This window comes from Aquila chrysaetos, chromosome 8 (assembly GCF_900496995.4).
Source record: "Aquila chrysaetos chrysaetos chromosome 8, bAquChr1.4, whole genome shotgun sequence".
In the NCBI taxonomy this organism is placed as follows: domain Eukaryota; kingdom Metazoa; phylum Chordata; class Aves; order Accipitriformes; family Accipitridae; genus Aquila; species Aquila chrysaetos.
Genome location: NC_044011.1, coordinates 19,005,804 through 19,019,112, shown reverse-complemented (window position 1 = coordinate 19,019,112; position 13,309 = coordinate 19,005,804). Strand labels below are relative to the sequence as shown.

The 13,309-nt window shown below is 44.3% G+C and overlaps 1 protein-coding gene across 12 annotated transcripts in view; it reads right to left on the bottom strand.

Annotated features, from left to right (window-relative positions):
• The window catches only part of HIVEP2 (HIVEP zinc finger 2), a 142,072-nt gene that overhangs the window by 46,661 nt on the left and 82,102 nt on the right, over positions 1-13,309 (bottom strand). For 11 of the 12 annotated variants that reach the window (XM_030023743.2, XM_030023737.2, XM_030023745.2 and 8 more), the window contains one exon: positions 6,522-6,619. The gene's annotated coding sequence lies outside the window, so the exon portion shown is untranslated. Of the gene's footprint in view, positions 1-2,907; positions 3,030-6,521; positions 6,620-13,309 lie in introns of all 12 variants that reach the window. The other variant, XM_041125530.1, reaches the window with a different exon arrangement.

The following is a 13,309-nucleotide window of genomic DNA, read 5'->3' as shown; positions in this document are numbered from 1 at the left end:
TGATTATGTGAATGGTCACAAATCATGGATGTAACTCCATTGCTATTAATTGTTTTACACTGGCTTAAACCTGTCAATAAGAACTACACGCTCCACAGCTAACATTACAGAGACTAAGACAAACATTTTTAGTGAGCTTGCTAAGGGTCTTCTAAATTTGTAGGAGGCGCACTGTCTCCTTTACAGAGTGATATTAGAAAAGTGTAAACCATTCATTATAACGCATCTTCTATCAACCACTTTAGCATGAATCATCATACTGTGTAAACAGGCTAGGAATCATATTTATGGCAGGGCTCAAAGTATCTCAGAAAGTCAGAGGCAGAAAAAAGCTATTAGAGTAGGCAGGCTTTTACAACCCCTCACAGTCCAGAAAGGTACTGAGCACCTAAATCGTTCACCTAAACATTTGCAGGGATTTACAGTATTTCTGTACCAGCCCTGTATTTTCACACTAATGCATTTTTAACACAAAATAAAATGTAGATCCCTGTGAGTAAAAAAGTTTATTCTGCTGACTGCAGGGGACTCATCTTCACAATTTACTCTGAAGAGTAGATGTTGCCTCTTTCCTGACTACCTTCTGTCCCATATAGCCTATCCAACAGTAGAGCGGATCCAGCATCCCCCAAACTGAGCAGAGCTGGAGGAGCTCAAGCACAGCGGAGCTGTGGCAGGAGTGGGAGCCCCAAGGTGCCATTGAGGAGGCTGTCGGCAGCTGGCCGCCTGCCAGGCGCTGCAGGCTACGAGGTGAAGGAGTGGACAAAGGCCACTGCTCAGCTGCTACAGTGACCTTCAGCTATGCTGATCTGCGATGGGAATGCACCCCCTGGCCATGCTCGTGTTTCTAAACCACATGCCTTCTTGGCTATCTGCAACACTACGTACACACGTATGATACCGAGTTCACACACAGACACAGCCCATGTCCGTACTGCACATGAGGCGATGAGTTCCCTTCCACCCCTCACCACAAAGTGGCTAGCCAGTTACATCAGGGCTACTGCTGCTCTGCACCCAAGGAGGACAGGGGTGGACATGCTCACTGAGGAGTGATGCATGGCTGTGAAAATCATACACGCCGAGATCAAACTGCAAGCAATATGAATTTCAGAGATCAGTTAAAAAAATCCTGTACTGCTCCACCTAAAGGAGTTATTCTTTTGGGGCACCACAGTAATAAAACACAATTGCAATGAAAACCTTATTGCTACAAGCTTTGTTATTGAAGTGACAAGAAGGGCATTTATTTTCAGAGTCGGACACTCGAAGGAATACCCCACATGCTACAGAGTGTAAGCTGTCTTTTCCAGCATGTAACAGAGACAGTTCTACTACACTGAAACACATGTGATAAGAGAAGAGGGCCCAGGCTCTTCTCCATATTCTCTGCATACCTGTTACTATCACACAGCTGCTCTCAAGTCTACAGTTTCCTGTGCAGTACAAACTGCATACCACTTCCCCTACGGAAAAAAAAAAAGCCTTGCTTGTTCTTAATTGACGATGGAAATACTGTCATATTTTCCACTAGCCAAGCCTGAAACCATTACTGAACGAACCTTCATTAATTTTTCCACAACATTTTGCAGAAATGTCAGGAAACAGCTGCACCAGAAATGCTTAACTGTCCTTATCACTAGGGCTTCGTTGGCGAACCTCAAATTACACAGGTTTTCTTCTTTCAAAACTCTACATTCAATGATGTTTTTTGTTATTCTTTAGTTGACTGTCTCAATGCACTACTTTCTCTTCAAAGGTATCTGATTACACAGGTTCAGTGGCGCAGAGACATTTTATGACCAGTGGAAGAACTTGTACAGTTTGGAGCTGCATACTTCTAGGAAAAGATTGCTTCCTGCAGATTGCTCAGCTGTGTCTTTCTTGGATCAAATTCAATGAAATTCACAACTTGCAGTCAAATTGTATTTGCCAGTCAGACTGAATTCATTACACTGACATAAACTCTTGCTGCATTTTCTTACTCCTTCCCTGTCCTACCCTTTTCCTTTCCCCTCTTCTCTCCCCACACCCTCTCTCTCACCTCTTCTTTGAGCTTAAACCATGTGTCAAAACTTATCATACAATGCGCTGTACATTTTCTGGAAAAAAACAAGTGGAACAGTATACAACATCATTCCAAACATGCAAACACTGAGATGATAGAAGGCTTGGTACAAAATAAGAGTGCAGCCATCTGGAGATAACTGCTAGATCTGAGATTCCCAGCTGACTAAAACTTTGCAGTCTCAGAACTTTTTAGCGAAGCATCAGTGAGCAAGAGACTCCGCTCACACGGCTTTGCACAGGGCACTGGATATTATGTAATTTTTCAAAAATGTAAATTCTTCAAATTTCTGAAAAGAACACAGCAACAAAAAGCAAGGTTCACAGGATTACTTTTAAAGACTGACATAGTACTATAGTGTCTTGTTTATACTTTGAAACATTTAATTTGGTATTACTACAGCATGGCATGTTACAATAATCCTGCATATATGTCACTGGCAGATTTTAAATTGCAATAGTTCACTCTGTCTTTATTGAAGCTGTAAGCCTTGAATCTGTAACCTTAGGCTATTTTTAGACAGAGGGAAATATAGATGTGAATAGGTATATACACATATTGGAAGTTACATGAAATTAATCCCATCAGGTGTGGTTGAGTGTTGATACTGTTATCACATCCTACCCCTAATAAGAGGTAGGTTACTTGCAGAAATGATATGGCCACATAAATAGAGGTTTATCTAGGTATTACAGAGAAAGAATCCTTCCTGCTGCCTGTAATTCAAAACGATTTGCATTTCTTGCTTTTTAAATGGGTTCCTTCCACAGCAGCATGCATTGCAGCACACAATCCACATGCAGCTCTGCTCAGAAAGAGCCAGCTGCTGATGACCTCACCTTGTGCTAGGTCAGCTCCTGAGCATCTTCATTGCCTTCAGCGGGTATAGGTACAGCGGGCAGATCCTGGCCCAGAATGCCTAACATAGGCCAGCATTGCTACTGAATTGGTGCAGTGCTGGCTACAAAAAAAAAAGATCTGTTTTTAAATTACACTACCAAGATATTTGCTTGGATAGCAGAAATTGCAGTACACTATCTCCTACTTAAAATACGCATGAATATATATGGGTTCTAGTTACAAGATATGAAATACTGCCAAAAGTATCCAGGTTTTTTAAGGATTCAATTTTATAATATGCCATGCCGAATTTCTCCTTCACGATACCCTTATCTGTCTCTGTTCCAGTTTGAAAGCAGCAGCTTGTAGTGCCAGAGCATTTCAAGGACCATGTCCTTCCAATATACGGCACGTTAATGACCTACCGGCTATCATACAGCTGTCTGCGGCTGCACGGGAGACGGACGAAGCGCATCCTGTGTGTGTGGGGGGGAAATGAATCTAAGTTGTTAGATTTCACTAAACAAGCCCTGATATTTATTTTTGGGGGGGAGTTCTGAAAGATCAATACTGCACCGCAAGTGCACCTCCCCGCCAGCAGAAGGCTGTCGCAGCTTCCCGAGGGCACAAGCGCTGGCTGGCGGGCGGCAGCGGCGGCAGGCGCAGGCTTTTTTCTTCCACCTCTCGTCCGGCACCGGCCCGCGGCGAGGAACGCCGCCGCTGCCGCCGCCGCCGCCGCGCTGCAGAGCGGGAAGCGCCGGGGGCCGGGGCCGGGGCCGGGGCCGGGCGGCAGGCGCGCCCCCGCCGCCCCGCAGGCGCGCCCCCGCGGCGGCGCGCAGCCCTGGCCCGCCCCCGGCAGCCCCGCCGGCGCCCGGGGACTGCGGCTGCGGGGTCCGCGGGCAGGAGGCCGGGCACGGCGGCGTGTGGTGCCCGGGGAGTGGGAGGCTGGAAGCGCCAGCGCCCGTTTCTGACCGCTCTGGGTGTTTTCGAGTCTCTTTCTTGCCACCCTGGGCTGTCAGAGAACTAGCAGATGAATGTGTTGTCCCGCCACCCTGCTCGGCCACCTCCTGGACGTGGAAGAAGAAACATGTTTTTCCTCTCTCTGGCTAACAGAGGGACGAGAACGGAGTGTTCTTGCTTCCCCCCGAGTTTGTACATCTTGAGCTCAAACCGCCACGAAGACGCAGCCTCCCCCTGTTCACACCGTCAGCAGTGAGCAGCAGGACCTAGGGGCAATGTCATAACAAAAAGAGAGACCTTGAACTTGCTTCACCCTTTGCATAGTCATTTATATTTGGGCAAAGTGGATAACAGCTCCTTTAGCACTAGGGTAGAGGCATTTTATGCTCGCTCGGCATTCACTTTACCCAGGTATAAATAGCAAAAGGTTTCAGGCGGTAGAGAATTAGGACCAGTATCTTCAAAGGTTTCTCAGCCAGAATAAAGCAGCTAGTCCTCCACACCACAGCTTGTGCAATCTCGCTCTGCTGCAAGAATCATTCCCTGCAGGGCGCCTGGGACTGCTGGTTTGGCAGCATTGCATGCTCCCGTCTTCAGAGAAAATGTGCCTTCCTATCGTCCCATATCTAGCAATGGAATCAGACTGCAAGCTTTCACCTGTAAAGTACACAGTAATAGGGTTCAGTTTCTTAATGGGAGCCTTTTATTAGCTCACACAGTGTATTTACTACCCTACCAGTAGTAAGTGCTTGCCTTAGCATCCCTAGCACACAGGGTAGCGGTATATATTATCATAGTTACAATAACATTGGTCTGAACTACATTAATTGAGAGCATCTATTCTAAAATTCAATTGTTCCAAACAAAAAAGTAAAGCGTGCCATTAGTCGGCTGACCCATTATCAGGGAGAGTTCTCACCACACAAGAGAGCCACAGCAGTAAGGACCCAATGCACAGAAGTACCATTAAGTTACACACTAATGAAACCTGAAAAATTTATGCTAAAACCCCGTTTCAGAGGATGGCCGCCATGCTCTTGTATACCAAAGTTCCCAGTTTTCCACTTAAATCCTGCCTGGTGAGTCAGGATGTGGCTAGGTTTCTGTACTGCAGGAGTATTCCATTACTCCTGCTTATAAATTTCACACACTGTTAATGCTTCTCAAACTGGCAGCAGAGCTCAGGGGTGCATGAGGACAGTTTGTTTTCCTGCTGAACTTTCAACCTAAATTCCACAGGACCTCTGGGGGGCATAATGCCTTCTTTTTTTGCTGACATGTTGGTAAGATCCCTGCTGACAGCCATCAGTTTGCACCCCTCTCACCCACCCAGCTCCAATCCCAGGCTGCACGGAAAGATCTCGGTTAGCTCTCAGAGACTGCAGAGGGCAAAGAGTGCAATGCAGATACACATGACTTCCATCGCAGGGACTTGGAGAGGGATCCATAAGAAGAGATATCCTATATAGCACCACCCTGGACTGCAGAATGTTTGGGATCAGTTCCAGGTTTGAACAAAGGTTCAAGGGATAGCCCATCTCAATTTAATCCCCTCCATTCTTTGCTTCAATTCATATATAGAATGAAACATAGGTCCAATACTATTTACATAGTTCTGAAAAACCTGGGGGGTTTATCTCAAAATGTGTTCTGCGTTTTCTTTGAACACCTTCTCCTGTGGTCATGATACCACATGATACTCTCCGGTGTCTTCCTTATATGCCTAGCTCCTATGGTTGCAGATAAGTATTGGATAATGAGAAGGATCAAACTTTTTCTTAACTTTTCACTATTTCAAGCCAGTCTCATTAAATTCTGAGGGCTAACAATTCTCTGACCATCAAGAATGTGCCCGTGCAGATAAGATTAGAGAAGAGGAACTTCTCAGTGCCTTGGGTCTCCTACAGCAACAAAAGGGACAGGCACACTTTTTGAGACAAAGTCAACATGAAACCTGTCCAACCTGTGACTACCAACCCAAATAAACATGGAGCTGCAATGAGTAGTTGAAAACACATTTTCTTGACAAGATAAAATGGCTTCTGAACTATCTGATGCCATAGTGAAATTGCTGTTGGGGATCCACTAACTTGAAGCTAGCTTGAGTGTCATTACACTACAGTGTCAGCACTTTCATAACTGCAGTTTCTATGTGCCCTAGTGTTCAAGACCCAGAGGAAAAAAATAAACCTTGAACAGTATTGTCAATGGTGCACTTGAAATGGCAAGATGGTCAAGCAGAAATCACCAACTCATACTTTAGGACAATTTAAAAATGAAAAAAAAACTGTTTCAGATATCAAAAGCCCACCGACCATTTCTTCTTGTATTTTTACAAACACATTTTTCTGTTTACTTGGTTCAACAAGTGTGCTCCGTGGACACTTGATGCAAGAACTGCATAGAGGAGGGAAAGTGGCAAACCAAATATGCGGACAAAGCAAAGACAGCACTTCCAAATGAACAAAACCATAACCTGTCCCAAAAGAGAAATGCCTCTGATTTCAGCAAGAGCTGACTTCAGTTGTAACAAAAGGACATGTAATCAGTATTTAAATGTGACTTCCACGTGAAGCCTTCTGAGAATGAAAAACTATTCACTGAGGCCCACTCCCTCAGTTCACTCAAACCCGTCCTTTCTTTGCTCTCCTACCTGGCTGCTGCTGTCAAATGTGCAAGTGAGTAATGGTTCCAGTCAAGGCAATTTGGTTCACCGCTCCAGCAAATATGGCTGTTGACTCTCTCTTCCACCTATTTGGAAAACAAATATGAAAGATTTTTAAGGATTGTGGTCGATTCAGCCTGCTGTTTCATTTTATAACCTAATTGACATTATGGCACTGGCTACATCAATGCTTGTAAGAACTTCAGAGATTCAGTCACAGTCCTTGCTATTCAGGTCTTTTTCCCTCAGAGCAATGTAGCACCAGCAATCAGTAGCTGTCCTGTGGTTTCCAACTTGCTGCGGGCTAGAATACATGTCAACTAATATATTCCGAAGTGAAAACAATAGACATACAAAACCAAAAGGTGCATTCAATGATGTATTTTCAAACACGATGTATATACAACAAGCAGTGTAAACACACAAAGCATGGAAGTGCCTTTGTAGTCTATTTATCTTCAGGGCTTGCAGTTCCAGGTTTTCCTGCCTAATTTCTGCCTAATTTTGAACAGATCATGCCCAAATGAGAATTTAAGAGCACATATTTTTTAATTAAATGCAAATACTTTCCTGTTATTAAATCAGAGCAGTGCAATTGTCTTTCATTGTGCTTCTTTCCCGTCTAGCACTGTGCTTTAAAAGTGAGATCACCTCTAAAAATTCCCTTTCGGTATGATGCTAGTCTGTTTTAGAAAATAAGTTATTAGTGTACACTGTGAAAATCACTCATAAACCTTACATCTCTCTTTACATGTGATGGTACTCTGGGAAAGACCACAAAAAGGCACTTTCTGTATACAAAAGACCTGCTGTAGGCACGTATGCAGGAGTGTACATACATCTGTGCATCCGAGGCACAGAGCACCGGGAGATGTGTTCGTTAACGTGTTACATGCGTTAGCCTGCTACAGGCTACCCTATTTACACCTGCAGAGAGGGGGTGATTGAACACACGGAGGCTACTGAGAGAGCTGACTGAAATGCCCACCTCATTAATAGTGAGACAACAAACCTTCAGTGATCTTCTAGTGACCACATAGTCCAATGGGCCTGGCTATTCTGATTTTCTTGAAGACCAGTGTGAGCACACAGACAACCGCAGCACACATTTTGCCCAGGGCACTTTCTTTCAGGCTTCCCTGTGTCCTTGAACGCCCACAGGTGAGATGCCACCCCAGGGTGACGTGACAGGGATGGGCGACAAGTGTGGGCATCCCAGGGTGGATGTGTTCCTGGACAGGGCAGCACCCCAGGGGAGCACAGGCTCCCAGCGCGAAGTGCAGCTCGTCTCGCCCCTTCTCCTGCTCTTTGCCCTGGCCGTGATGCTGAGCCCTGGCTGGCCGCTGTCTTGGGGCGGTCGGGTCGCTGCAGCGGGAGAGGGTACCTGCTCCTCAAGGGCTTACAAATGTCATGGCAGAGGAGCACGCCAGGGGACTTGGGACAGCAAAACCTCAAACGTAGCACCCTAGACGTGCAGATCTGTGCCCGTGGCCTGACCATCCTGGCACTGAAGCCAACAGCAGATCTCCCTCTGCTTCCAGCGAGTGTGGCGGCTGCCCACGCTGCCCCCCACACAGGGCAAAGCCTGTCCACCGTGGGGTGGGTGACGCGTGGCACCTCCGCTGCTAGCAGAGTGCAGATGTGACGTGGTGGAAACGGGGTGCCAAAAGCTGAAGGTTAAAGCAGGCCTGGAACCAGTTAGCAGTAAAAAGCATATGCTTATGCTTTTTATTTTTCCTGTAATGTTTGCTATCAGCAACAAAAACAAATACCAAATGATAATGTGTTACTGACCGGCAATGTCAACAGTGGTCTATACAGGCATCTGGGTATGTAAAATAACATATGGTCTGGCTCCAGACCCTGACGCTTTATCACATCAATGTACAGCTTTCTAGGAAATGATCTCGATGTGGAGCCAGGAACCACTTTTGAACCTTTGAAAAGACAGGGCCCAATACAGTTTTAATCTGTGGGTGAAACCTTGGCACGGCGGGACTCAAGGGCAAAACTCTGTTTTTAGCAGGGCCAATATTCCACTTGCTACTTTTATAAGTGGCCTGAGAAACGTTCCAGTCAAAAAAACAAAGCAAAGCAATAAAGAGGTCATGAGTCCTTATTCTCCCATCCTTCAGAGGGACCTAGGGGTGCTCTGGATTGTAGCGTCCTCTCCCTGGTGTGGCATGGATACCTTCCAGCCCCCAGGGAGGTCACCCTGTGCTTTCACAGGCCTAACTGGCTTTAGTGATGCTGGCTACACTTGCACACAGTCCTTTTTAAGTAACGTGCATTGTGAATCAGTTTATCTAATCCGCAACCCAAAGACAAAGGTCCATTTACACTAAATCCTCTCTATAGAACCCTGGCAGGAGCAGAGGGCACTCTCATGAAGAGAGTGAAGCTGTAAGTGAAAGATGTCATTTATGAAACAAAATCACACTGCTGCTGCTCCAGCTTCATAAAGAATATTTAAACTGAAATCCATGAGGAACACTATATTCTATTTTCCCTAATTTCTTTTTTAGCTCTTAACTGATGGGAGCCAGCATCTTCCCTCTCACTGTGGAAACCTGTCTTCAACAGCGTTCCTCAAAGGATACCTTAGCATCTGATCCAAGTGTGAAAGACTCCCCCTGATTTCAGTGAAGGCTGGATCAGTTTCTGAGTCTTTAAGAAGCTTAATCACTACTTACAATTAGGCAAAATATTATCCAGAGCAAGATCTGGTTAAGGACAGTACAATTTTGTCTAGGCAGTACTACCGCATCTCCTTACTAACCTACCATCTTACAGCAGCACTGGCACTAGCAAACAGGACAGTCTGAGGGAATGGCCAACCTGCAGAGTCTCTAACAACCCCAGATGATGCATGTGTCATCAAACAGGATTTTACTGCCCAACTAAAGCTCCCAGAGGCATTGTTGTGATACTAAACCCAGGAACTTTTAATTTGGTTTTATCAGCGCATTAGTAAAAATTTGTGCAATCCTTCATTCTTTGGCAGCAAAAATAAACGAGTGTGCCTTCAACGACTGCCCACCAAAGACAGACAGCAATGCAACCACCACTGCTGAGTATTTGCTAGTATTTGGTCATATCTGGTTTTGACTGTCCTAATCTGCTGCAGTTGTTTGCCAGCCGTGGAGAGTAAGATTAAACAAGCACATCACAAGGGAAATGAGAGTATGAGAAGCATGGCATGTCTTACTGCTTGGAAGAGTTTTCTTCAATTTGAACTTTGTATCTCAGACACTCAGGGATTATTAGCCTTTTACACGGGACCTGGAAACACACAGGCAGAAGTGCTCTGATAATGACTCTTACACTATCTGCTTTTGAAAGTCTGCTAGCTTCTCCCTTAGCAACTCCCATAACCATTCTGTAATCATAAAACTACACCTTCAGTGGTGAAACAAAAATGTAGCAGCAGGCATCGGCATCATCGACCATGAAGGTAATTAATTTCATGGATCAACAGGAAGAAGGACTTTGTTTTATAATACTTCTTATATATCTGTTACACCAACACTGTAAGGTCAGTTGGGGGTAGGGGGGTGACAGGGAGATCCCTGTGCACTTTACAAAGTAAAAAATACCAGCAATCTCATGGTGTATTTTAATCAGAGAGTAAAGTTTAAGGAAAGCAACTGGATAATATTTATTTTACTGCAAATTATTCAAAGGGTCTAAAATAGCACAGTAAACGGGGGAAATTGCCTCAAGAGTACAAAGGGCAAATAAAGCCATGCCCATGTTACTCCTTAACTGGTTTGCAGCAGATAGCGTTCCAGCACAGACTGTACCATGGTTTGGGATTTACCTAAAGCGTCAGTGTGACCAGGTCTATAAGAAAGCCAGGTGCTATTTAAATTGCAGCCAAGTTCCAGGATTGTATAGGATAATTCGTACCGAAGAAGAGCCAGGTAACACAGGTAGAAAAGCGTGCACGCTTCTGTAGCATGCCATCCAAGGGCTTGAATTCATGGCTGGTAACTCAAAGCAGTAAGGCCATATGCAAATCTCCCACTTCTTCTCCATGGGTTCAAATCCCCCTTTATAGATGTTTTCTTACTAAATACAATGAATTGACCATGCAAGCTTCTGTACTGTAGTATGTAGAGACTGTGAACCCAGTCTGTGTGGATTTTCTAATGCTCTTTTTGCCCCCTTTCTCCTTTTCAAACACAGAAAGTCTGGAGAACTCTGTGAATTACAGTCTGTAATGGGAGACGTAAGAAAGTCTAAAATTTGCTTGATTGCAGCTATGATGCATTAAGCTCCAGGCATCAATCTCAATCTCAGTACTTTTTCTCTGAATGGGCAATATTTTACAGTTATTGCTCTCTAAACAAAGCACAATTTATTATACACACAATTTGATAGCTACAGCAGCTAAGACTAGAAGCAAAAATGTCTTCCTACTTGAGGAAGGTAAAAGCAATGTCATACTTTAAATTGACTTCATATGATCAATGGCAGAACACAGTCATCTGAGAAATGACATTCATGTCCTGATCAAATGCAATCATACCGTATGCAATTGAATTTGGAAAAAGCGGAAGAAAATTATTCCCATTACTTTACTGGTATTCTTAATGTGTTCACACAAATCATCTGTGAATAGATGAAATAAAATACTTACAGTGTCTCTACCTTTGCCCTCTTAATTCCAGGTCATTCTGGCAGCTCTCAATACTGCAGAAATATGTTTTTCTACAAGCAGTTTGATGAAATTAATGACTCAAATCTTGAACTACCACCAAAGTTAAAGGGATACAATTTATTTTTTGAATCAAATGTCTCTATGCTGTAAACATTTTTGTCTTCATTCCTAAAACAGAAAGACATTTGAAGCCTAATTTATTTTCCAGTATTTATGCTTTTTTTGTTTCCCACATTTTTCTCAATAGGAGTGTAATAGCCCATTTAAATTTTGTTTATTGAGGGCTTTTCTTCATTTTGGTATCCTGCATGCTAGCACCATGTTGCAGATCTGGATGCAAAGAGCACCAAGAAATCTTTGTAAAATTTTAACTTGTTGAAATTTATACATGCATGAATTTATAACCATACATACATTTGTGTATATACATAAATATATGTATGTATATATGCGTATGTGCATATGTATACATATTATATAAATAAAAATAGGCATATTTACTAACACACGTGTGTTTGTTAGCAGAGGTGGTTTTATTGTCTCTCAGGCTCTGCAGAAAGTTAGCAATCAGAACAAAACTTACCTAAATGATGTACCACACCAAATGACTTTTGGAACATCACCTATGAACTTTGTTTGTTTACTTTACACATAGGTGGTTCACTTTATTAAAATCAAGCACATAATTTCTTCTTTGGATCCTCCCTACATTATCTCCTCTATCCCCGGAGCCCATTCTGCGCAGGATCTTATTTTGCTGCTACCGCTGGAGCTATGATTTTGGGTTACTTTTTTTTTACTTCAGCCAGGAGCTAAATTAGCAAGAGCACATCCCCCTAAGTATAGGTCCATAACCTCACTGCAAATAACAGTTTAGACACTGCCAGCTGAGATCAGTGCCCTCACTAACCGGGCTTGATGCTTTTAGACAATGGTCAGGCTGACAATTGACACGGTGTCCATATGCACACATTGCTCAACCCAGTTGCCTAGCTAGCGTGCTATTGCCAAGAGAAGAGGGCTGTTTGTGCACACAGCTAGCAGCAAGATGCAAGTACATCTGGCGATCCTCCGAGAGTGGGCAGAGAAGGCAAAAACATCAGGTCTCAGCCAAGCCCAAGATAGGATTTCAGGTAAAACTCATGCTCTATGTGATCCAAACAGGCTTCAGCAAAATCACCATGAGGAACCTCCTGCTCCGAGCGCCTCGCCTTTCCCTCCCTCCTTGAATGACCACCCTGCCATGACACCCGTGCATTGGGAAAAACCAATACAGCCAGGCGCACAATGAAGAAACTGAGGCAGAGCCACTTGTAGCCACCAAGCAGGCAGGCTCCAATGCAGCAGGTGTCCTACAAGCCTGCGGCAATCACTTGAGCTGTCAAAATTATCTCCATCTCCATGGAAAGACCATCGCAAGTTCAAGCCCATGGCAGAGCAATGGCAGCAGCGCTGGACAATCTCAGTGGTAGGTGAAAGCTAACTTGCCCCTGAGAAGCTGGCAACTAGTCAGACGTGCAGGACACCGGGAGGGAAGTGTGATCCCTGGGAACAACAGAAATTTGTCTGCAGGGAAAATAATCTAAGGACTTGGGGTCTGTTTACAGCATTTTGGTTGTTGTTACCTGCAAAATCTAAGCCAATGTTCTCTATAAAATAAAACTAAGACCTTAGTGAGACTGGTGTTAAGTAAAAGCACAGACTTCATTCAAGGCACTCTGGATTTACACCAGATAAGCTGAGACCAGTCTCTGACACTATGTTCCTGGTTGCAAAGACAGCTTCTACAGCACAGGATACACTACTATCGTTTCACGTCAGCAGCCACAATGAAGCACCATCACTGGCAGCTGATCGTTTGTCTTAAAAATCTGAATGGGCCACCAAAACACCTCTGACCACCCACTTTGTTAGCACTTCTGCTGGATGCTGTGTGACTTCTTTACAAGGAGACAAATGCTCTACCTAACCATCCCTTGTTATTGCCACATCTAGAAAGGGGCTGTTTAAAGTATCCTCCTTCCCAGTACCTCCACCCCAGTCCTCCAGGCCTAATGACAGAGAAGAGAAAGGCAGCAGTGTAGTCTTTGGTCCTCCTCAGTGAGGCAAGATC